At 41.2% G+C, this 26857-nt stretch overlaps 1 protein-coding gene across 1 annotated transcript in view; it reads right to left on the bottom strand.

The window, feature by feature from the left end:
* LOC128690681 (cell adhesion molecule Dscam2-like) overlaps positions 1–26857 on the bottom strand; it is a 536323-nt gene that overhangs the window by 127047 nt on the left and 382419 nt on the right. The window lies entirely within an intron of this gene.

The raw sequence follows: 26857 nt of genomic DNA, 5'->3' as shown, positions 1-26857 counted from the left end.
TATTGGAGTATCACAGGATTCATTATTTTAAGACTGAGATTAATATTTCTGTTTATGGTCAAATGAGTGAGCGAGTGTAAGTGTGAACCACCAGGTGGTATTCATGTAGTTAGTTGACGGGGTGTATCAGGGAGATAAGATGTTTTCTAATGGTAGTTTTGAAGGTGATGAATGTGTCTGCAGTTCTAGAGTTCTCAGGTAGGGTATTCCAGATTTTAGGGCCTTTGACATACATTGAATTTTTATAAAGGTTTAGTCGGACACGGGGAATGTCGTAGAGATGTTTGTGTCTGGTGTTATGCCTGTGGGTTCTGTCACAACTATCAAGAAAGCGTTTTAGGTCAAGGTTGATATTAGAGTTTAAGGCCCTGTAGATGTAGATTGCACAGTAGTAAGTGTGGATGTACTGAACTGGGAGTAAGTTTAGGTCTATGAAGAGTGGGGGGGGTGTTGCCAGGGATGGGATTTAGTGATTATTCTTACTGCAGCTTTTTGTTGGGTTATTATTGGCTTTAGGTGTGTTGCTGCAGTTGATCCCCAAGCACAAATAGCATAGGTGAGGTATGGATAAATAAGTGAGTGGTATAGTGTGAGAAGGGCATTTTGCGGCACGTAGTATCGTATCTTGGAGAGGATCCCAACCGTTTTGGATACTTTTTTGGTTATATGCTGGATATGGGTGCTGAAATTCAGGTTGTTGTCAAGGTATAAGCCTAGGAATTTGCCCCCATTATTTCTGGTAATTAGAGTGTTGTCAATCTTAATGTTAATTTTTGCATCTCCTGCTCTGCTACCAAACATAATATAGTAGGTTTTGTCAGTGTTAGGCGTAAGTTTATTGGCTGTCATCCAAGTCGATATTTTAATCAGCTCCTCATTCACAATGGTGTTGAGGGTGGCAAGATTAGGGTGAGAGATGACATAAGTCGTGTCATCAGCAAAGAGAATGGGTTTCAGGTGTTTGGATACGTTTGGAAGGTCATTGATGTATATGAGGAAGAGCAGGGGACCAAGGACACTTCCCTGTGGAACTCCAGTATCAAGTGGCCGTGTTGCTGATGCTGTGTCTTTAATGGTGACGTACTGATACCTACTAGTAATGTAAGATTTGAAATAAGCAAGCGCATGGCCTCTTATACCGTAATGATCAAGTTTGTGGAGTAGGATGTCGTGGTCTACTCTGTCAAAAGCTTTTCTTAGGTCAATAAAAATTCCTAGTGGATATTCCTTATTTTCCAATGCTGTGTAAAGCAGATCTAGCATTTTTATGATTGCATCATTAGTGCTTTTATTTTTCCTGAATCCAAACTGGCAGGGGTTGAGTATGTTTTGAGCCGTTATAAATGAATACAGTCTCCTGTGAACGAGTTTCTCAAAGATTTTGGAAAGCAATGGTAAGTTAGATATTGGCCTATAGTTGTTTAAGTCTGTAGGGTCACCACCTTTATGTATTGGTGTAACCCTTGCCTTCTTGATTAGTTTCGGGAAGGTGCTAGTCTCTAGTGACTTGTTAAAAAGTAATGAAATAGCATGCGAGAGGACATGGGCCGCTCGCTTGTACAGTAATGGTGGGACATGAGACAGATTCCCCGAGTTATTTTTAAGTGACTTTATAATCTCAGTGACTTCCGTGGGCTCAGTTGGTGCAAGATAGAAGGAATTAGGGAAATTCCCATCTAGGTAGTCCCCAGCATGGGCATTGGTATGTGGGATTTTACTGGCGAGATTAGATCCTATGGTTGAGAAGAAGTCGTTTATCTTGTTAGCTGTGTCAGTGGGATGTAGTGGTGTTTCATTAGGTTTAGTTAGGACAATATTCTTGGTTTTTCTCAGTTTGTGGGTCCCTAGAATCTGAGAGAGTGTTTTCCAGGTCTTTTTTATATCTCCTCTAGTGTCTGTGAATCTACTGGAGTAGTATAGTTGTTTGGCTTTCTTTATTACTTTGGTGAGAGCTGATGAATAGTGTTTAAGAATATCTTTGTGTATTAAGCCCTGTCTATATTGCTTTTCATATTGGTGTTTCTTGTCAATGGATTTCAGAATGGTGCTGGTTAGCCATGGGCAACCAAGCCGTTTGTTTGTGATCTGTTTTGTTTTTATAGGACAATGTTTGTTGTAGTCTAAGTAATTTGTTAAGAAAAATGTCTGTCCAGTCATCAATACCATTGGCCTTGGAGAATTCTGTAGGCCAATCAACAGTCTCTAGGTCAGCTGTGAACTTCCTTACTGAGGCCTCGTCATGGAGTCTAAATGAGACTTTGTTGTATTCAAGTGGTGGTTTACTAATGTTTGTCACCTCTGTGCGCTTGCTCTCCCTCTGTGGGTTTCTAGCTCTCTTGCAGTGCTCCCCTTCCTTTGTATTTGACTGGCTCGTCATCCTTATTTCCCACTTCTACCACTACCACTACTACTACCTCTTCTTCTTCTACTACAACTACTGATGAAATTAAGACACATGTGCGGCGTCTGGTTGTCTTTGTTGTGGACGTTTCGCCATCCAGTGGCTGGCTGGATGGCGAAACGTCTATGACGGGGATGCCCAGGTGTTGTGCATGTGTCTTAATTTCATCTTGTCGGCATTATATTCAATTCTTGTACTACTGCTACTACTACTACCACCACCTCTTCCTGCCTATATATAGCCGTCCTGCTCCACCTCTGGTTAGTGTGACTTTGTCAATGGTCCAAGTCGGACCGAAACGTCGTCGTAAGCTTCTCTCTTTTATGTGCGGGTTATTCATGTATCGTTCCAGTCACGGTATTGTGCCTTTTTTGTTATTTAAATTGACTCATGTGAGGGTGTGCAACAGGGACACCCTCTCGCCCCTTTTCTATTCTGTTTGGTCATCAAGGAAGTCACAGAGGCACTCTCCACTCTCTGGTTCTGGGATGATGGTACTCTAGCGAGCACTACAGAATCTCTCCTAGAGGACGTCAGAAAAATTAAAGACATGGGAAAAAGCCTGGGCCTATCTTTAAACCCCATCAAATGTGAAATAGTTTCTACCAATCGACAGATGATCCAGAATATTAGTGTTGTTTTACCAGGAGCATGAGCCATTGATCCAGCCAATAGCACTCTCCTTGTGTTCAATGCTATCGATCTGATCAAAGAAAAAAAGTCTCAGACCTCTGGACGATGGAAGGCAGGATGAAAGACATTGATACACATGATGCCTTCTACCTACTCACCAGGTGCCTGTCAATTCCAAAACTTACCTACTTTCTGAGATGCTCCCCAGCCTTCAGCAGTCCGAGACTCAAGGAATATGACTCTCTCCTTAAGACCATGCTAGAGAGTGTATTGAATCTTTCCCTTGAAGATGGACAGTGATTGCAAGCCTCACTTCCGGTCAGGCTTGCAGGGCTGGGAGTACGCAGATCCTCCAAGATTGCTCTACCTGCTTTCCAATCCTCTTCCATAGCATCAAACGAGTTAATAAGACAAATTCTTCCTGATAACCTTAGTGACTCAGCAGGAATACAGAACCCTAACTATGCCAGTGCCATCACTGAATGGGAGACTCTTACTGCTCCAGCAGCAAGCCCTAGTGCAGCACTGGCTCACAAACAGTTAAGCTGGGATGGCCCAATCGCTGAAAAGATGCTTGCCAACATGCACAGGGCTGTAACATCAGACAGGGAGACTGCCTGTCTCCAGGCTGTGAGTGCTCTTCACTCTGGAGACTTCCTCCAAACAGTTCCCATATCGGCAATGGGAACGCGCCTCGACCCTAAGACCCTCAGTATTGCAGTGGCTCTGCGCCTTGCTGCCCCAATCCACATGGAATATACGTGTATTTGCAGCGAAGTGCAAGCCGACCAATAAGGTCTACGTGGTCTTAACTGTTCCAAAACAAAGGGCTGGCATACAAGACACAATGAGGTCAATGACATCATAAAGAGAACCCTTGCTACAGCTGGATGCCCAGCGGAGAGGGAGCCCTAATCACTAGCAGTCAACAATACCCACAATCGAGCAACTTCCCCAATGGGATCACCATCTATCCTTGGAAGAATGGCAAGCTCTTAGCATGGGACTATACCTGTGTGTCTACACTGGCTGACACCTATATACATCACAATGTCGGGCGACAGGGAGGAGCTGCTGACCACAGGGAGGAGTACAAAATCAACAAGTACAGAGACATAAGCCAACAGAATCAATTTGTCCCAATGGGATCAGAGACCTTGGGATCTTGGGGAAAAAATGCCACACGTTTCCTTAAAGAATTGGGTTCCAGACTCATCGACACCACCAGGGACCCAATGGCAGCCACTTTCACGTTCCAGCGCCTCAGCATGGCCATCCAGAGAGGAAATACTTGCTGCATACTTGGCTCGCGTTCGGCTTCGAAGGAGCTAGAGGAAATTCATAATCTTTAATACAGTGTACCACTGTATTCATGTTTGTGTTTTCTGTAAATGTACTCTGTATATTAATAAATTTCCCATGGAATATATAGGGGGTGGTAGGAGAAGAAAATATTCAAACAGCACCAGGGAGAACCTTGAGATTTCCCTGAGGCACGTTTATTGTCTTCTCTGAGGATGAGGGTCCCCAGTCTGGTTATAGAGGTGGTACCTCCCTATCTTACATATATATATATATACATATGTATGTACATATATATATATATATATATATATATATATATATATATATATGTAAGTTTGGGGTGCCAGGTGTAAATGATAATGGGAGCCCTTTGATTGAACATTGTATAGAAAGGGGTTTAGTTATAGGTAATACATATTTTAAGAAAAAGAGGATAAATAAGTATACAAGATATGATGTAGGGCGAAATGACAGTAGTTTGTTGGATTATGTATTGGTAGATAAAAGACTGTTGAGTAGACTTCAGGATGTACATGTTTATAGAGGGGCCACAGATATATCAGATCACTTTCTAGTTGTAGCTACACTGAGAGTAAAAGGTAGATGGGATACAAGGATAATAGAAGCATCAGGGAAGAGAGAGGTGAAGGTTTATAAACTAAAAGAGGAGGCAGTTAGGGAAAGATATAAACAGCTATTGGAGGATAGATCGGATAATGAGAGCATAGGCAATGGGGTCGAAGAGGTATGGGGTAGGTTTAAAAATGTAGTGTTAGAGTGTTCAGCAGAAGTTTGTGGTTACAGGAAAGTGGGTGCAGGAGGGAAGAGGAGCGATTTGTGGAATGATGATGTAAAGAGAGTAGTAAGGGAGAAAAAGTTAGCATATGAGAAGTTTTTACAAAGTAGAAGTGATGCAAGGAGGGAAGAGTATATGGAGAAAAAGAGAGAGGTTAAGAGAGTGGTGAAGCAATGTAAAAAGAGAGCAAATGAGAGAGTGGGTGAGATGTTATCAACAAATTTTGTTGAAAATAAGAAAAAGTTTTGGAGTGAGATTAACAAGTTAAGGAAGCCTAGAGAAGAAATGGATTTGTCAGTTAAAAATAGGAGAGGAGAGTTATTAAATGGAGAGTTAGAGATATTGGGAAGATGGAGGGAATATTTTGAGGAATTGTTAAATGTTGATGAAGATAGGGAAGCTGTGATTTCGTGTATCGGGCAAGGAGGAATAACATCTCGTTGGAGTGAGGAAGAGCCAGTTGTGAGTGTGGGGGAAGTTCGTGAGGCAGTAGGTAAAATGAAAGGGGGTAACGCAGCCGGGAGTGATGGGATAAAGATAGAAATGTTAAAAGCAGGTGGGGATTCAGTTTTGGAGTGGTTGGTGCAATTATTTAATAAATGTATGGAAGAGGGTAAGGTACCTAGGGATTGGCAGAGAGCACTCATAGTTCCTTTGTATAAAGGCAAAGGGGACAAAAGAGAGTGCAAAAATTATAGGGGGATAAGTCTGTTAAGTATACCTGGTAAAGTGTATGGTAGAGTTATTATTGAAAGAATTAAGAGTAAGACGGAGAATAGGATAGCAGATAAACAAGGAGGCTTTAGGAAAGGTAGGGGGTGTGTGGACCAGGTGTTTACAGTGGAACATATAAGTGAACAGTATTTAGATAAGGCTAAAGAGGTCTTTGTGGTTTTTATGGATTTGGAAAAGGCATGTGACAGGGTGGAAAGGGGGGCAATGTGGCAGATGTTGCAGGTGTATGGTGTAGGAGGTAGGTTACTGAAAGCAGTGAAGAGTTTTTACGAGGATAGTGAGGCTCAAGTTAGAGTATGTAGGAAAGAGGGAAATTATTTCCCAGTAAAAGTAGGCCGTAGACAAGGATGTGTGACGTCACCGTGGTTGTTTAATATATTTATAGATAGGGTTGTAAGAGAAGTAAATGCGAGGGTCTTGGAAAGAGGCGTGGAGTTAAAAGATAAAGAATCACACATAAAGTGGGAGTTGTCACAGTTGCTCTTTGCTGATGACAATGTGCTCTTGGGAGATTCTGAAGAAAAGTTGCAGAGATTGGTGGATGAATTTGGTAGGGTGTGCAAAAGAAGAAAATTAAAAGTGAATACAGGAAAGAGTAAGATTATGAGGATAACAAAAAGATTAGGTAATGAAAGATTGGATATCAAATTGGAGGTAGAGAGTATGGAGGAGGTGAATGTATTCAGATATTTGGGAGTGGACGTGTCAGCAGATGGGTCTATGAAGGATGAGGTGAATCATAGAATTGATGAGGGGAAAAAGGTGAGTGGTGCACTTAGGAGTCTGTGGAGACAAAGAACTTTGTCCTTGGAGGCAAAGATGGGAATGTATGAGAGTATAGTTTTACCAAAGCTCTTATATGGGTGTGAAGCATGGGTGATGAATGTTGCAGCGAGGAGAAGGCTGGAGGCAGTGGAGATGTCATGTCTGAGGGCAATGTGTGGTGTGAATATAATGCAGAGAATTCGAAGTTTGGAAGTTAGGAGGAGGTGCGGGATTACCAAAAATGTTGTCCAGAGGGCTGAGGAAGGGTTGTTGAAGTGGTTCGGACATGTAGAGAGAATGGAGCGAAACAGAATGACTTCAAGAGTGTATCAGTCTGTAGTGGAAGGAAGGCGGGGTAGGGGTCGGCCGAGGATAGGTTGGAGGGAGGGGGTAAAGGAGGTTTTGTGTGCGAGGGGCTTGGACTTAGAGCAGGCATGCGTGAGCGTGTTTGATAGGAGTGAATGGAGACGAATGGTTTTTAATACTTGACGTGCTGTTTGAGTGTGAGCAAAGTAACATTTATGAAGGGGTTCAGGTAAACCGGCAGGCCGGACTTGAGTCCTGGAGATGGGAAGTACAGCGCCTGCACTCTGAACGAGGGGTGTTAATGTTGCAGTTTAAAAACTGTAGTGTAAAACACCCTTCTGGCAAGACAGTGATGGAGTGAATGATGGTGAAAGTTTTTCTTTTTCGGGCCACCCTGCCTTTTTGGGAATCGGCCAGTGTGATAATAAATAATAATAATAATAATATACATATATATATATATATATATATATATATATATATATATATATATATATATATATATATATATATACAGTGGTCCCTCGTTGTTCGTAATTAATCCGTTCCTGGAGCCGTTACTATAAACGAAATTTATGATTTACGAATCAATTTTCCCCATAAGAAATAATGTAAATACAATTAATCCGTTCCTGACTCCCAGAAGTATTAAAACAAAAAAATTTTTAACATGAAATATGCATTTAGTACATAAACAATACAATGGGAAATGATGAATGAAACATTAACAGCAAAACACTTACCTTAATTGGAGATTCTTCTTATTGTATGGGAGACTGGAGGAGGAGAAAGAGTGGATTGTTTATAGTTTGGAAGGGGAATCCCCCTCCATCAACACCTCAGGTACCATTTGCTTTTCTTGAGTTGCTTCTCTTCTCTATTTCTTAATGCCACTAGGACCACCTTGAGAGTCACTGGAGTCCTGTCTCACAAAATAACTGTGGAGAGAGCTCTGTTTCAGGCGTCTCTTTAACACTTCCCTAAAATGGCCTAAGACTTTGTCACTGTACATGTTGCCAACCTGGCTTGCAACAACCTTGTTAGGGTGATGTTTCTCCATAAAGCTTTCCATCTTACACCACATAGTAAAAATCTCTTTAATTTCTGAAGAAGGCACCTTCTTCCATCTCTCTTCCTCCTCTGCAGCAAGATTCTGAGCTGCAATGTGTTGTTCTTCCTGCTGAAGCTCTTGCAGCTCCTCAGTGGTGAGCTCTTCATTGTGGTCTTCCACCAATTCTTCCACATCCTCCAAACTCACATCCAACCCCATGGAACTCCCCAGTGCCACAATTTATTTTACAACAGACATAGGCTCATTAGGATCAGTCCCAAATTCTTCAAAATCCCTCTTGTCCACACAATCTGGCAATAATTTTCTCCAGGCAGAGTTCAAAGTCCTGGTAGTCACTCCCTCGCAAGCCATACCTATAAGGGTTATGCAATGGAGGATGCTGAAGTGTTCTCTCCAAAATTCCCTTAGGGTCAAGTGAGTATCTGTGGTCACAGTCAAGCACCTGTGAAACATTGTTTTTGTGTAGAGTTTTTTAAAGTTTGCAATAACCTGCTGGTCCATGGGTTGGAGGAGAGGAGTGTCTTACTCTCATCAGAGGAGTGGTATTCGGGGGCAAGAACTTTACTGTGATGAACCCAAACTCCTCGAAAATTAGGTCATCCAAGTTTGGAGGATGAGCAGGTGCATTGTCCATTACTAGCAGGCACTTGAGATCCAATTTCTTTTCCAGGAGATACTCCTTCACACTAGGGCCAAACACTTCATTGAACCACTCGACGAAAATTTCCCTCGTGACCCATGCCTTACTATTAGATTTCCAAAACACACACAATTTACTCTTCATAACATTGTTTTTTCTGAACACTCTGGGATTTTCAGAATGGTACACTAGTAATGGCTTCACTTTGAAATCCCCACTAGCATTAGCACAGAACATTAGCGTCAGCCTGTCTTTCATAGGCTTGTGTCCTGGCATTGCCTTGTCCTCTTGTGTAATGAAGGTCCTCCTTGGCATTTTCTTCCAAAAGAGGCCTGTTTCGTCACAATTGAACACTTGTTCAGGGTTCAGTCCTTCAGCTTCTATGTACTCCTGTAATTCATGCACATATTTTTCAGCCGCCTTGTGGTCCGAACTGGCAGCCTCACTATGCCTTACCACACTGTGTATGCCAGTATGGTTCTTAAATCTCTCAAACCAGCCTTTGCTGGCCTTAAATTCATTCACTTCACCACTATTTGCAGGGAATTTCTTTACCAAATTTTCATGCAACTGCCTAGCCTGGTAAACAATGCCAGACTGGCTGCCGTCCTGGCTCACGCCGTGGGAACACGTCCCGGAGGAACTACGACTCGCGAGTCAACCTATGAAAAGCGAGTCCATGTTTATACGAAAATACCTCTATGATTGGCGAATTTTACGATTGCCGGGAACTACGAAAAGCGGGGGACCACTGTGTATATATATATATATATATATATATATATATATATATATATATATATATATCTATATATATATATATATATATATATATGTATATATATATATATATATATATATAAATATATATATATATATATATATATACATATATATATATATATATATCTATATATATATATATATATTTATATATATATATATATATATATATACATATATATATATATATATACATATATATATATATATATATATATATATATATATATATATATATATATATATATATATATATATAAAATATATAGGGAAGTACCACCTCTATAGCTGGAATGGGGACCCTCATCCTCAGAGAAGACAATAAACGTACCTCAGGGAAAACTCAAGGTTCTCCCCGGAGCTGTTTGAATATTTTCTTCTCCTACCACCCCCTATATTTATATTCTACGTGAACATTTATTAATAAACAAAATACATTTACAGAAAAAAACATAAACATGAATACAATGGCACAATGTATCAAAGATGATGAATTTCCTCCAGCTCCTCCGAGGCTGGACGTGAACCAAGTATGCAGCAAGCATTTCCCCTCTGGATGGCGACGCTGAGGCGCTGGAACATGAAAGTGGCTGCCCTTGGGTCCCTGGTGGTGTCGATGAGTCTGGAACCCAATTCTTTAAGGAAACGTGTGGCATTTTTTCCCCATGATCCCAAGGTCTCTGATCCCACTGGGACAAATTGATACTGTTGGCTAATGTCCCTGTACTTGCTGATCTTGTACTCCTCCCTGTGGTCAGCAGCTCCTCCCTGTCGCCCCAGACTGTGATGGATATAGGTGTCAGCCAGTGTGGACACACAGGTATAGTCCCATGCTAAGAGCTTGCCATTCTTCCAAGGATAGATGGTGATCCCGTCGGGGCTGTTTGCTTATTGGGTATTGTTTGTGGGTATTTATAAATATATATATATATATATATATATATATATATATATATATATATATATATATATATATATATATATATATATATATATATATATATATATATATATATATATATATATTTATATATATATGTATATATATATATATATATATATGTATATATATATGTATATATATATATATATATATATATATATATATATATATATATATATATATATATATATATATATGTCGTGCCAAATAGGTAGAACTTACGATCTTGGCTTAAATAGCAACGCTCATCTTGCCATATAGGACAAGCGAAAATTTGTGTATGCAATAATTTTGCCAAAAACATTCTTAACCTAACGAGAAAAATATATTTCACTGTTTTTGTTTAGTATTAAATTATTGTAAACAAATCTAAAATATATTTAGTTGGGTTAGGCTAAAATAAATTGTTCTTGTTATAATAAGGTTAGGTAAGTTTTCTAAGATTTTTTTGTAGCAAAATTAAAAATTTTACATTAACGTTAATGAAAAAATATATCTTTAAACGTATAAGAGAAATTTTTAGAAAGGACTTAATTTTAAATGAGTCCTTGCTAATTGACCAGTTTTACCTATTCGGCACGACATATATATATATATATATATATATATATATATATATATATATATATATATATATATATATATATATATATATATATATATATATATATATATATATATATATATATATATATATATATATTATATATATATATATATATATATATATATATATATATATATATATATATATATATATATATATATATATATATATATGCATATATATATAGGGAGGTACCACCTCTAGAACTGTTATAGGGACCCTCATCCTCTGAGAAAAGAATAAACTTGCTTCAGGGAAAACTCAAGGTTTTCCCAGAAGCTGTTTGAGAATTTTCTCCTACCACTCCCTATATTTTATATATATTTTATTTAAAGACAAAATAAATTGACAAAACATTCATAAAAATACGATAGAAAGTAAAACAACATAGGTTACTCAGAGCTACATCTCGAATACTTTGTCCAGCTCCCAGGCGGTGGGCCGCGTTCACAGAATGCTGCAGGCATTTCCTCTCTGGATCGCAACACTGAGTCTCTGAAAGAGAAAGCTGGTCGCCCTGTCGTCCTTGGTTTCTATGATGAGCTTTTCACCCAGCTCTATTAGGAACTTTAGAGCACACTTGCCCCATGCTCCAAGGGTCTCCTACCCTATTGGGATGAAGTTATAGCAAGGGGGAAGGTCTTCATATTTGCGGATCTTCTGGGTCTCCCTGTGGCTGGCAGCTCCATCCCCTTCCACTACGGGGTATGGCAAGTAGGTGTCTGCCAATGTGGCAGCACATGTGTAGTCCCAGGCAATCTGCTTTCCATCCTTCCAATGTAGCATAGTGGCTCCATCAGGACGCTTTTGACTTCCGTCAGACCTCTGCGCTTGGGGTTCCCGTTGAGCTGGGCAACGGGCTGTGGCGAGGCTTCTCTTCATGATGTCATTGACCTCCTCATGCCTGGCATACTTCCCTTCTGCTGTGTGACACACGAGACCATGAAGTCCGAACTGATCAGCTGTCGCCCTGCCGCAAATACACCTATGTTCGGTGAGGATGGGGGCGGCTAGGCGAAAAGGAACACCAATCCGAATGGCCTGTGGGTCTAGTCGAGTTCCCAAGGAGGAATTGGGAACAGCTAACAGGAAATCTCCTGAGTGTGGTGCCTTCACTGCCAGGAGACGGGCTTTGTCCTTTCCTGAGGCGTTGGAGAGCATTGTGTTGGCGATATTTTAATTGATCGGTTTATCCCAGTGGGACTGTTTGTGTTCTGTAGGAGCAGCTGGTCTACTGGAGGAATCTGAAAGGGTGTCCCACTGAATCGCTGCTTCAGTAAACCTGGGGTCTTGAGCTCCTACCACGTCTGAACATTAAAATGGTATAAAATACCGACAGATTGTTAGGTAAGACACATATGCAACAGTTAGGTATCTTTATTTCGAAACGTTTCGCCTACACAGTAGGCTTCTTCAGTCGAGTACAGACAAGTTGATAGAAGCAGAAGATACTTGAAGACGATGTAATCAGTCCATCACCCTTAAAGTTTTGAGGTGGTCAGTCCCTCAGTCTGGAGAAGAGCATTGTTCCGTTGTCTGAAACAATATGAAGTTGAAGTGACAGGATGGAGCCTTTATATAGTGCCAGGAGGTGAGACGTAGGTTGGTTTGGGAGGGCAGGTCCCTCTCAAACCCAGCCGTTCTCACTAGTAGAGGTCGAAGTTGATGGTCTGTACCAAGATACCCTTGTGTTGCAGTGTCTGACAGAAATGAACATTAAAATGGTATAAAATACCGACAGATTGTTAGGTAAGACACATATGCAACAGTTAGGTATCTTTATTTCGAAACGTTTCGCCTACACAGTAGGCTTCTTCAGTCGAGTACAGACAAGTTGATAGAAGCAGAAGATACTTGAAGACGATGTAATCAGTCCATCACCCTTAAAGTTTTGAGGTGGTCAGTCCCTCAGTCTGGAGAAGAGCATTGTTCCGTTGTCTGAAACAATATGAAGTTGAAGTGACAGGATGGAGCCTTTATATAGTGCCAGGAGGTGAGACGTAGGTTGGTTTGGGAGGGCAGGTCCCTCTCAAACCCAGCCGTTCTCACTAGTAGAGGTCGAAGTTGATGGTCTGTACCAAGATACCCTTGTGTTGCAGTGTCTGACAGAATGAACATTAAAATGGTATAAAAATAATGATTAGATTGTTAGGTAAGAGGAAGATGCACATAGTATCTTTTATCAGCTTGCCTGCACAGTAGGCTTTTCAGTCGAGCAGCAAGTCAGGCAGAGCAGAGACATTGAAGACGATGGGCTCCAAGTCATCACCGCTTGAGGTGGTTGGAGAAGAGCCAGCCTGTTGTTCGAAACAATATGAAAGCAAGCGATGGAGCTCAGGTGTGCCAAAGGTGCATTTGAGCTTGGGAGGGCAGGTCCCCGTGCCACTACTCAGAGGTCGAGTTGATGGTCTGCGCCAGGCCGCAGTGTTCGACAGTAATGAACATTAAAATGGCAGCAAATGTCACAGTGGACACACATGAACAGCGGGCATCTTGACGAAGGCCTGGCCACAGTAGGTGCTTTCTTTCAGTCGAGACAGACAAGTTGATAGCAGAAAGATAGCTTGAAGACGATGTAACAAGTCCATCACTCTTGCTTGAGGGTCAACCCTGTGTCTGAGAAGAAAGACACCTGTTCGAAACAAATATGAGTTGAAGTAACAGATGGCAGCAGTTGAGGTGAGACGTAACAATGAGGGCAGGTCCTCTCGTCTGACAGAATGAACAATCTGTCGGTATTTTATACCATTTTAATGTTCATTCTGTCAGACACTGCAACACAAGGGTATCTTGGTACAGACCATCAACTTCGACCTCTACTAGTGAGAACGGCTGGGTTTGAGAGGGACCTGCCCTCCCAAACCAACCTACGTCTCACCTCCTGGCACTATATAAAGGCTCCATCCTGTCACTTCAACTTCATATTGTTTCAGACAACGGAACAATGCTCTTCTCCAGACTGAGGGACTGACCACCTCAAAACTTTAAGGGTGATGGACTGATTACATCGTCTTCAAGTATCTTCTGCTTCTATCAACTTGTCTGTACTCGACTGAAGAAGCCTACTGTGTAGGCGAAACGTTTCGAAATAAAGATACCTAACTGTTGCATATGTGTCTTACCTAACAATCTGTCGGTATTTTATACCATTTTAATGTTCATTCTGTCAGACACTGCAACACAAGGGTATCTTGGTACAGACCATCAACTTCGACCTCTACTAGTGAGAACGGCTGGGTTTGAGAGGGACCTGCCCTCCCAAACCAACCTACGTCTCACCTCCTGGCACTATATAAAGGCTCCATCCTGTCACTTCAACTTCATATTGTTTCAGACAACGGAACAATGCTCTTCTCCAGACTGAGGGACTGACCACCTCAAAACTTTAAGGGTGATGGACTGATTACATCGTCTTCAAGTATCTTCTGCTTCTATCAACTTGTCTGTACTCGACTGAAGAAGCCTACTGTGTAGGCGAAACGTTTCGAAATAAAGATACCTAACTGTTGCATATGTGTCTTACCTAACAATCTGTCGGTATTTTATACCATTTTAATGTTCATTCTGTCTGACACTGCAACACAAGGGTATCTTGGTACAGACCATCAACTTCGACCTCTACTAGTGAGAACGGCTGGGTTTGAGAGGGACCTGCCCTCCCAAACCAACCTACGTCTCACCTCCTGGCACTATATAAAGGCTCCATCCTGTCACTTCAACTTCATATTGTTTCAGACAACGGAACAATGCTCTTCTCCAGACTGAGGGACTGACCACCTCAAAACTTTAAGGGTGATGGACTGATTACATCGTCTTCAAGTATCTTCTGCTTCTATCAACTTGTCTGTACTCGACTGAAGAAGCCTACTGTGTAGGCGAAACGTTTCGAAATAAAGATACCTAACTGTTGCATATGTATCTTACCTAACAATCCTACCACGTCTCTTGACTAATGCGCTGGAAGCCAAACACGAAGACAGAAAAGCAGGTAAAACAACATGCATTGCTTTGCGCACCCCTATACCTCCCAGTCGCACTGGGAGGGTTGCCTGATCCCATTGCTGATCCTCTAGTGACAGGTTCAGTGCCTTCTTAAGGGTTGACCTCAGGTGTGCGTCATATTCGTCGAGTGTTGGGTTGTCAAAAGAAGGTGCACACCTCAGGAAGTAAGTAAGTCTTGGAATAGTAAGGCACGTTGTAAGGAGATACAGAGCATCATGGGCATCAAGATTGCTTATTCTCTCCTCCATTCTCATCATGTCATTCAGTTTGTCCTTGAGGACTGTGTCGATGGCCTTGTGACCCAGCGGTGCTCCAAAGAGGGTACTGTTGGAAGGAGTGGTAGTAGAGACTTCTGGGAGGATTCTTCGCACAGCATTGATTATTTCCTGGCTCGCTGTGATGATTTCACACTTGGAGGGATTGAGGATGAGTCCCAAGTCTTCTCCCTGTGTTTTCACCAGTTGTAGGTCCCCTAAAAGGGACTCTTCAGTATATATATATATACATATATATATATATATATATATATATATATATATATATATATATATATATATATATATATATATATATATATATATATATATATATATATATATATATATATATATATATACATACATATATAAGAACATAAGAACATAAGAATGTAGGAACACTGCAGAAGGCCTACTGGCCCATACGAGACAGGTCCTTATCAAAACGACATCTACCTAAAGCTACTCATGAAACAACTCCCGCACCTCCCAACACCAATCAAACCCAGCCCCTCCCACTCATATATTTGTCCAGTCTCTTCTTAAAGCTACCCAAGGTCCTAACCTCTATCACCCCACTGGGAAGACTGTTCCACGCATCTACAACTCTGTTAGAAAACCAGTACTTAACTATGTCCTTTCTAAATCTAAATTTATCCAACTTAAATCCATTATTCCTGGTTCTTACCTGGTTCGACACCCTCAGTACTTTATTAATGTCTCCCTTGTTTATGCCCGTCATCCACTTATACACTTCAATGATATCTCCCCTCATTCTACGCCTCTCCAGAGAGTGGAGATTTAAGGCTTTAAGTCTATCTTCATACGGGAGGTTCCTTACACAGTAAATCATTTTAGTCATTCTTCTCTGTATGTTCTCTAATGAGTCTATGTCCATCCTGTAGTAAGGGGACCAAAACTGAGCAGCATAATCTAAATGAGGCCTCACTATTGATGTATAGAGCTGTAAAATAACTTTTGGACTTCTGTTACTTATACTTCTTGAGATAAATCCAAGTAATCTTTGTAGATGAATGGTTCAGAGAACCGACATGTTGATAAATTAGACACATGTGCAACTCTTGGGTATCTTTATTGAGGAAACGTTTCGCCACACAGTGGCTTCATCAGTCCATACATAGGAGAAACTTGAAGAACAGGAGGAGAATGAGGTAATCAGTCCCTCAACCTTGAGTCGATGTGTTCAGTCCATCAATCTTGAATAGAATACGGCATATCATCGGAGAAGCAGCTTATAAACCGTATGGCAGGAGAGGTGCAGCAGTCATAGGTCGTGTCACAACCTACTTCCACATTGAACAAATGTTACACGACTTATGACTACTGCACCTCTCCTGCCATACGGTTTATAAGCTGCTTCTCCGCTGATATGCCGTATTCTATTCAAGATTGATGGACTGAACACATCGACTCAAGGTTGAGGGACTGATTACCTCATTCTCCTCCTGTTCTTCAAGTTTCTCCTATGTATGGACTAATGAAGCCACTGTGTGGCGAAACGTTTCCTCAATAAAGATACCCAAGAGTTGCACATGTGTCTAATTTATCATCCAAGTAATCTGTTGGCCTTGTTGCGTACACTGAGGCACTGCTGTCTTGGTTTTAGATTTCTTCTTACCATGACTCCCAAGTCTTTTTCACATTCTGTATGACCAAGCTCTACTTCACCTAGATTATAGCTTCGAGGGTTATTTTCATAACTCAGTAACAGTCCCAGATTTTCGCTTAGCAGATTACGATGGGCTTAGAGAACACTTATCATCTGTTGACTGGGGTAACGAAGAGAGCTATCAATATGACAGTTTTCTGAACACAATACATGCTGCTCAAAGAACGTTTATCCCTTATAAGGAAATTAGATCAAATAGAAATGACCCAAAATGGATGAATAATAGGCTGAAATATCTACTAGGGCATAAGAAAGGAATTTATAGGCGTATCAAAAGAGGCGAGGGTCATCTTATGAATCAGTATATTGACATTAAGAGGGACATTAAAAAGGGGATAAGAAAAGCTAAAAGGGACTATGAAATTAAAGTTGCTAGGGATTCTAAAACTAACCCAAAAAGTTTTTTCCAGGTCTATAGAACAAAAGTCAGAGATAAGATAGGTCCCCTTAAAAATAACTATGGGCATCTTACTGACAAAGAGAATGAAATGTGCTCGATTTTAAATAATTATTTTCTCTCGGTTTTTACACAGGAAGACACTAATAATATTCCGGTAATTAATTTTTATAGTGGATCAGAAGAAGATAAATTATGTAACATCACAGTCACTAGTGAAATGGTTGTGAAGCAGATAGACCGACTGAAGCAAAATAAGTCACCGGGTCCTGATGAGGTTTTTTCAAGGGTTCTTAAGGAATGCAAAATGGAAGTCTGTGAACCATTAACTAATATTTTTAATTTATCTCTTCAAACAGGTGCAGTGTCTGATATGTGGAAGATGGCTAATGTAATTCCTATTTTTAAAACAGGGGACAAGTCGTTACCGTCAAATTACCGCCCAATAAGCCTGACCTCAATTGTAGGCAAATTACTAGAGTCAATTATAGCTGAGATTATAAGAAGCCATCTCGATAAGCATAGCTTGATTAAAGATACTCAGCATGGATTCACAAGAGGCCGGTCCTGTCTAACTAATTTATTAACTTTCTTCAGTAAAGCTTTTGAGGCTGTTGACCACGATAAAGAATTTGATATTATTTACTTAGATTTTAGTAAGGCATTTGATAGAGTTCCTCACCAAAGACTGTTGAAGAAAGTAGCAGCTCATGGCATTGGGGGAAGGGTGCTCTCGTGGATCGAATCATGGCTCACAGACAGGAAGCAAAGAGTGTCCATAAATGGGGTTAAATCCGAGTGGGGATCAGTAACAAGTGGCGTTCCACAGGGATCAGTCTTGGGCCCGTTGTTGTTTATAATATATATCAATGATCTTGATGAAAGAATTACTAGTGATATGAGCAAATTCGCCGATGACACGAAGATAGGTAGGATAATTGATTCAAACGTAGATGTTAGGGAACTTCAGGAGGATTTAGACAAACTCTACTCTTGGTCAGAAAAGTGGCAGATGCAGTTCAATGTAGATAAATGCAAGGTTCTGAAGCTCGGGAGTGTCCATAACCCTAGCACTTATAAGTTAAATAATGTAGAACTTAACCATACAGATTGCGAAAAGGACTTGGGGGTTATGGTAAGCAGCAACCTTAAACCAAGACAGCAATGCCTAAGCGTACGTAATAAGGCAAATAGATTACTGGGATTTATATCAAGAAGTGTAAGCAACAGAAGTCCAGAGGTCATACTGCAGCTTTATACATCATTAGTAAGGCCTCACCTAGATTATGCAGCTCAATTCTGGTCTCCATATTACAGAATGGACATAAATTCGTTAGAAAACATTCAGCGTAGGATGACTAAATTAATACATAGCATTAGAAATCTTCCTTATGAAGAAAGATTGAAGACTCTTAAGTTACATTCACTTGTTAGACGAAGAATGAGGGGAGACCTGATCGAAGTGTATAAGTGGAAGATAGGTATTAATAAAGGGGATATTAACAAGGTCTTGAGGATATCTCTCCAAGAGAGAACCCGCAGTAATGGATTTAAATTAGATAAGTTTAGATTTAGAAAGGACATAGGAAAGTATTGGTTTGGAAATAGGGTAGTAGATGAGTGGAACAGTCTACCTAGTTGGGTTATTGAGGCTAGGACTTTGGGTAGTTTCAAATTTAGGTTGGATAAATACATGAGTGGGATGGGTTGGATTTGAGTGGGACTTGCACATCAGAGCTTATTTCTTGGGTAGCATTGAAAATTGGGTAGGTCAAATGTTTGTTAGTGGGATGAATTGTAAAGGACCTGCCTAGTATGGGCCAACAGGCCTGCTGCAGTGTTCCTCCTTTCTTATGTTCTTATGTTCTTATTACCAAGGGCAAGTACCTTACACTTATCCACATTAAACTTCATCTGCCATTTCTCAGACCAAGACATTAATTTGTTCAAATCGTCCTGGAGTTCATTGATATCCTCCTCAGAGTGAATTATACGGCCTATCTTTGTATCATCAGCAAACTTACTCATGTCACTAGTAATCCCTTCATCAAGGTCATTAATGTAAATTATGAACAAGAGAGGGCCTAAAACTGATCCTTGTGGAACGCCACTAGTGACTAATCCCCATTTAGATTTCACTCCATTAATGGTAACTCTCTGCTTTCTATTGGTAAGCCATGCCTCAATCCATGCTAGAACTTTACCTCCTATACCATGAGCTGCCACTTTTCTTAAGAGTCTCTTGTGAGGTACTCTGTCGAAGGCTTTACTAAAATCCAAATAAACAATATCATATTCCTTATCACTGTCAACTGCCTCAAATGTTCTATTGAAGAACGTCAGTAAGTTTGTCAGGCAGGAACGACCTCTCGTGAATCCATGCTGAGATTCATTTATCAAGTTATGCTCTTCAAGGTGACTTCTGATAATGTCAGCTATAATTGATTCTAATAACTTGCCCACTATAGATGTCAGGCTTATTGGACGGTAATTTGAAGGAGTGGACTTATCCCCTGATTTGAATATAGGAACCACATTAGCCATCTTCCACATCTCTGGCACAACACTGGTAAGGATGGACGCATTGAATACACTCGTTAATGGCTGACTAAGCTCCATCGGGTCCCGGGGACTTATTTTGTTTCAGTTTGTCTATCTGTTTAATAACCATGTCCCTCGTGACAGTAATATTAGTTAACTTATATTCATCAGGAACTAAATAATTGTTAATTACTGGAATCTCATTTACATCTTCCTGTGTAAAAACTGACAAAAAATAGTCATTAAATAAGGAACACATTTCCAGTTCATTATCCGTCAGCTGTCCATTCCCAGATTTCAGAGGTCCTACTTTTTCCTTCACCTTCGTCCTATACACTTGAAAGAACCCCTTTGGATTAGTCTTTGATTCATTAGCAACTCTAATTTCATAGTCACGTTTAGCCTTTCTAATCGCTTTTTTTACTTCTCTTTTAAGCTGAACATATTGGTCAGTAAGGTTAACCTCTCCTCTTCTGATGCGCCTATAAATTCCCCTTTTCTCCCCTAATAGATGCTTTAGCCTCCTGTTAACCCATTTGGGATCGTTATTATTAGACCTAATTTCTCTCTGGGGAATGTATATACTCTGGGCACTGTGTACATTATTAAGAAAACAATCATAAAAGCAGATCCCTTCATATTCATAAGTATGATTATCGTCAAAAAAATCATTAGCTAGATAACCCCAATCAAGATTAGACAGATGTTCCCTAAGTCCATTATAATCGGCAGAACGAAAATCGGGGATTTTTACTGTATTATCATTATTCTTGCATTCCCAATTAATGCTAAAGGTGATGGATTTGTGATCACTTGCGCCAAGCTCTTCAGTGATCTCCAGATTATTCACGAGTGTTTCCTTATTTGACAAGACTAGGTCTAGCAAATTATTACCCCTGGTAGGTTCAGTTACACTCTGTTTCAGAAAACAGTCCTGAACTGTTTCCATGAAGTCACTGGACTCTAGATTACCTGTCAAAGAATTCCAGTCAATTTGGCTAAAGTTAAAGTCCCCTACTATGACTACGTTACTGTGTACAGAAGCCCTAACAATTTCGTCCCAAAGAAGTCTCCCTCTATCGTGATCCAAGCCTGGAGGTCGGTATATTACACCTAGAATTAGTTTTTCTTGACCCTCCACGAACTCTACCGAAACAGACTCTGCTACTGCTCCATCTTTTTTTATACCTGTTTTTATGCAACAATTAATATTTTCTCGAACATACAATGCAACTCCTCCCCCCTTCCCATTACATCTATCCACATTGAATAACTTAAATCCCTGAATATTACACTCAACAGTCATATCCCGACTCTTTAAATCATACCACGTTTCAGTTAATGCAATGATATCAAAGTTCCCAGCACATGCTACCAAACGTAGTTCATTAATTTTATTTCTTGCACTTCGACTGTTAGCATAAAATACCATCATATGTTTTTTCTTCTGCACATTTTTCCTATTCATCTTTGTTTTTACACAATTTCTGAAATTATCATTACCCAGAGTTACTCCATGACAGTTACTATTAAGATTCTTAATATCAGAGCATAAGTCAATATATCCATACTCATTATTAATCATTTCTAAACCCATACCTCTAACTAATCCTAGTTTAAAGTCCTAACAACCCCCTCAACTGAGTTAGCAAGAAAACCCACACCTGCCCTGGATAAGTGAACCCCATCCCTGGCATACATGTCATTTCGGCCATAGAAGTTGTCCCAGTTGTCAATGAATGGTACTGCATTATCCTTACAGTGTTTATCCAGCCAACAATTAATACCAATTGCTCTGGACAACCATTCATTACCTACACCTCTTCTTGGCAAAATGCCACATATAACAGGGCGCCCCCCCTTCTTCCTAATCATGTCTATAGCTGTCCTGAACTTTCTAACTAAATCCTCACTTCTACGCTTGCCTACATCATTGCCTCCAGCACTGAGGCAAATAATAGGATTGATCCCATTACCGTTCATGATGTTGTCAAGCTGGCTAACAATGTCCTCCATCCCAGCCCCAGGAAAGCATACCCTTTGTCTCCTACTCCTGTCCTTCAAGCAGAATGCCCTATCCATGTATCTAACCTGGCTATCCCCAACAACAACAATATTCTTACCTTCCTTGTTGTCGTTCGTCGTGACGATCCCAGTAGTAGACTCACATTCGTCGGGTACACCGAGAATGCGTTGGAGGTTTCCACGGGAGTTTCCACAGCAGTCTCTTTCTTCTTCATCGTTTCTGGCTTTCCATTCGTCTTCTTGATCGTCAACTTCGTCGTCCCCTGCTGTCCAGCCACTGACCACGATCCCTTCTTGACCTGAGGACTCGAAACAGGAGGACTACTACGAATCCTCTTGTTTTCCTCGGTCAATCGCCGTATCTCCACCTTCGCTGCCCTCAATTCTTCCTTAAGTTGCTGGTAAAGTTGCTCGATGGAGGGCATCTTGGTTCAGTCCACGGGAGCAAACAAGACACTTCTTCACAGAGTTAAGTACAGGTCAGCACTCAAAGTACAGGTCACCACTCAAGAGCACACAAACAGGTCTTCACAGAGCTAAGTACACGTCACCACTCAGAATAGGGAATATGTTTGTTGATAGTGATAGGACCATGCTTCTCATGACACGTATTGAGCTGTATGGTACAAACCTTGGTAATAAATACCGACAAGTTGGTCTAGAAAGACACGTAAGCAAACACTACAACATATTTATTAGAAAACGTTTCGGTCCTGGGCCGATTCCCACCAGGGCAGGGTGGCCCGAAAAAGAAAAACTTTCACCATCATTCACTCCATCACTGCCTTGCCAGAAGGGTGCTTTACACTACAGTTTTTAAACTGCAACATTAATACCCCTCCTTCAGAGTGCAGGCACTGTACTTCCCATCTCCAGGACTCAAGTCCGGCCTGCCGGTTTCCCTGAACCTCTTCATAAATGTTACTTTGCTCACACTCCAACAGCACGTCAAGTATTAAAAACCATTTGTCTCCATTCACTCCTATCAAACACGCTCACGCATGCCTGCTGGAAGTCCAAGCCCCTCGCACACAAAACCTCCTTTACCCCCTCTCTCCAACCTTTCCTAGGCCGACCCCGACCCCGCCTTCCTTCCACTACGGACTCATACACTCTTGAAGTCATTCTGTTTCGCTCCATTCTCTCTACATGTCCGAACCACCTCAACAACCCTTCCTCAGCCCTCTGGACAACAGTTTTGGTAATCCCGCACCTCCTCCTAACTTCCAAACTACGAATTCTCTGCATTATATTCACACCACACATTGCCCTCTGACATGACATCTCCACTGCCTCCAGCCTTCTCCTCGCTGCAACATTCATCACCCATGCTTCACACCCATATAAGAGCGTTGGTAAAACTATACTCTCATACATTCCCCTCTTTGCCTCCAAGGACAAAGTTCTTTGTCTCCACAGACTCCTAAGTGCACCACTCACTCTTTTCCCCTCATCAATTCTATGATTCACCTCATCTTTCCTAGACCCATCCGCTGACACGTCCACTCCCAAATATCTGAATACATTCACCTCCTCCATACTCTCTCCCTCCAATCTGATATTCAATCTTTCATCACCTAATCTTTTTGTTATCCTCATAACCTTACTCTTTCCTGTATTCACCTTTAATTTTCTTCTTTTGCACACCCTACCAAATTCATCCACCAATCTCTGCAACTTCTCTTCAGAATCTCCCAAGAGCACAGTGTCATCAGCAAAGAGCAGCTGTGACAACTCCCACTTTGTGTGTGATTCTTTATCTTTTAACTCCACGCCTCTTGCCAAGACCCTCGCATTTACTTCTCTTACAACCCCATCTATAAATATATTAAACAACCACGGTGACATCACACATCCTTGTCTAAGGCCTACTTTTACTGGGAAAAAATTTCTTTCTTTCCTACATACTCTAACTTGAGCCTCACTATCCTCGTAAAAACTCTTCACTGCTTTCAGTAACCTACCTCCTACACCATACACTTGCAACATCTGCCACATTGCCCCCCTATCCACCCTGTCATACGTCTTTTCCAAATCCATAAATGCCACAAAGACCTCTTTAGCCTTATCTAAATACTGTTCACTTATATGTTTCACTGTAAACACCTGGTCCACACACCCCCTACCTCTGCAAGCAGTCCACGCATGAAAGGTATTTTGTTGTTTGTTGCTGGCTTTAGACCCTGTATATTTGCAAAGAAGAATGTCATCATACTGGTGGTATTGTTGGTACTGGGGGGGGGGATTTTTTTTCCGGCATTAGTATCTGTATCTGTTGGTTTGGTGTGGAGGCCATCGACTGTGGTTCCACTCCAGGAATGACTGGATTTGGTGTACGATTTCTGCCATTTCCTGCCAGTTTTTTTTCCTTCCTGGCACTAAAAAACCTCTCCCTCTTGAGTGGCTGTGACTACCCAGGTTTTCCCATGGCCTGGATGTTTTGTATCTTTTTGTCCACTTTAGATGGTGTGCCTGGCAATTTAAGTTATAGCACAGTCTTTCCTGTACTGAAGAGGTACACAGTTCAGGGTGAAAAAGCTTACAAGAAGGGAGTTTGCATTTTTCTGTTGTCATATGGGCATGGCATTTTCTAGGGTGGTTATAGTTGCACGTCCCGTCTATTTTTCCAGATTTCCTATGCCTGCAGATACCAAGTGCATAGTATGTGCACAGGCTTGGTTTCCGTTTGCCTTGGGTTTCTGTGACTGTATTTTCTGTTGGTGCATGTTTCCCTTTCTTACTCCTATCCTCTCTCGCACCAACAATGGAGCTCCCACCAGTTGTTTTTGGTAATATATCCTCACTATTGCTAGTGGAGTCCTCTTGTTTGCTATTTCCTGCGGTATTTCTAGTTTGCAATATTGGTTTTATCTTATCTTTGACTACACTTGTTTCCCTACTATGGCTCCTGTCCCCTATGAGGTCATTTATATGTATTCCTTCCTGCGTATAATTCCCGACTACCTGGACAAAATCTCCAGCTTCACCATTACTGTCTCCCAGGACAGCACCTCCAGCTTCACCATTACTGTCTCCCAGGACAGCATCTTCAGCTTCACCATTACTGTCTCCCAGGACAGCACTATCAGCCCCACTGTATGCACTATATATACATATACATATATATATATATATATATATATATATATATATATATATATATATATATATATATATATATATATATATATATATATATATATATATATTATATATATATATATATATATATATATATATATATATATATATATATATATATATATATATATATATATGTATATGTATATATAGTGCATACAGTGGGGCTGATATTGCTGTCCTGGGAGACAGTAATGGTGAAGCTGAAGATGCTGTCCTGGGAGACAGTAATGGTGAAGCTGGAGGTGCTGTCCTGGGAGACAATAATGGTGAAGCTGGAATCAAATTAACATCCACCAGGACTCTGACACACATCCCCAAAGCAGCTCGCCCTCAAGCTGCTAGCAAATTCACTGACCTTCTGAAGAAAGTCAACGATGCTCCTTCAAACAACAGATCCTGGCACAACTTGCTGCTTTTTGGCAATGCCTGTTTGGCTGTCCCACCAAGGAGGGACAAGTCACTAGCAACACATGTTATTAGGGCAATAAATGCATTCCCAAGGGATGACAACCTCGTCCGTCTCCCCCCTAGGGCGACAAACACCCGCCGGGCAAATGCCAACAACAAGACACCCGACACCTCAAAAATCAGAGCCCAAATTAGCAAAAAAATAGAAGAGGGTAATACTATTGGAGCTTTGAGACTTATAACCAGTGAGTATACCATCGCTCCCAAGGACGTCAGCACGGCGCAAGCTCTGAAGGACAAACATCCACCCAGGGCTCCCAGTACCAACATTGACCTGCCTGACATTGCAGCAGGCGAAGAACATCTAACCTTACAGGATGCTGATGTGTATAAAGCTGCTATGTCATTTCCACAGGGTTCAGCAGGAGGTTTCACCGGTTTAAGGCCTCAACACTTAAAACAAATACTCAATCCAGCACTTGGTGAGGTTTCAGAGAGGCTGCTGTCTGAACTCACCAAATTTTCCAACCTGTGCCTGGCTGGCGGTGTCCCAGAGGCCATCAGACCCATTTTCTTTGGTGCCTCATTGTGTGCCCTCCGGAAAAAGGATGGCGGAATCAGGCCCATTGCAGTGGGTAACACCCTTCGGCGCCTAGTCGCCAAGGCTGCAGTAAGAAGGGTGAGTCAAGAGGCTGCTGCAATGCTGAAACCAACTCAGCTCGGTTTCGGCGTTCAACAGGGCTGCGAAGCAGCTGCCCACGCAGCACGAGTATATATCAAAAACATGTCCTATGAAAAAGCCTTGGTCAAATTGGACTTTGCCAATGCTTTCAACTCAGTCAGAAGGGATGCTGCTCTCCAAGCAGTTTATAGAAACTTCCCTTCCCTTTATCCCTTCATAGAATCGTGTTATAGTGTGACTTCCAAACTATTGTTTGGGGACCATGAAATTGACTCGTGTGAGGGCGTGCAACAGGGGGACCCTCTCGCCCCCTTTCTATTTTGTTTGGTCATCAAGGAAGTCACGGAGGCACTCTCCAGCGAGCTCAATATCTGGTTCCTGGACGACGGTACCCTGGCTGGCACAACAGAATCTCTCCTGGAGGACATCAGTAAAATTAAAGACATGGGAGAAAGCCTGGGCCTTTCTTTAAACCCCACCAAATGTGAAATAGTTTCTACCAATCAACAGTTGATCCAGAATATTAGTACCGTTTTACCAGGAGCACGAGCCATTGATCCAGCCAATAGCACTCTCCTCGGTGCTCCTCTTGGGTCCAATGCCATCGATCTGGTCCTAGGAAAAAAAGTCTCAGACCTCCGGACGATGGAAAGCAGGATGAAAGACATTGACACACACGATGCCTTCTACCTACTCACCAGGTGCCTGTCAACCCCAAAACTTAC

Source organism: Cherax quadricarinatus, chromosome 24, assembly GCF_038502225.1.
Source record: "Cherax quadricarinatus isolate ZL_2023a chromosome 24, ASM3850222v1, whole genome shotgun sequence".
NCBI classification, from domain to species: domain Eukaryota; kingdom Metazoa; phylum Arthropoda; class Malacostraca; order Decapoda; family Parastacidae; genus Cherax; species Cherax quadricarinatus.
Note: the sequence above shows the minus strand (reverse complement) of the source record. Positions and strands in the feature narration are given on the sequence as shown.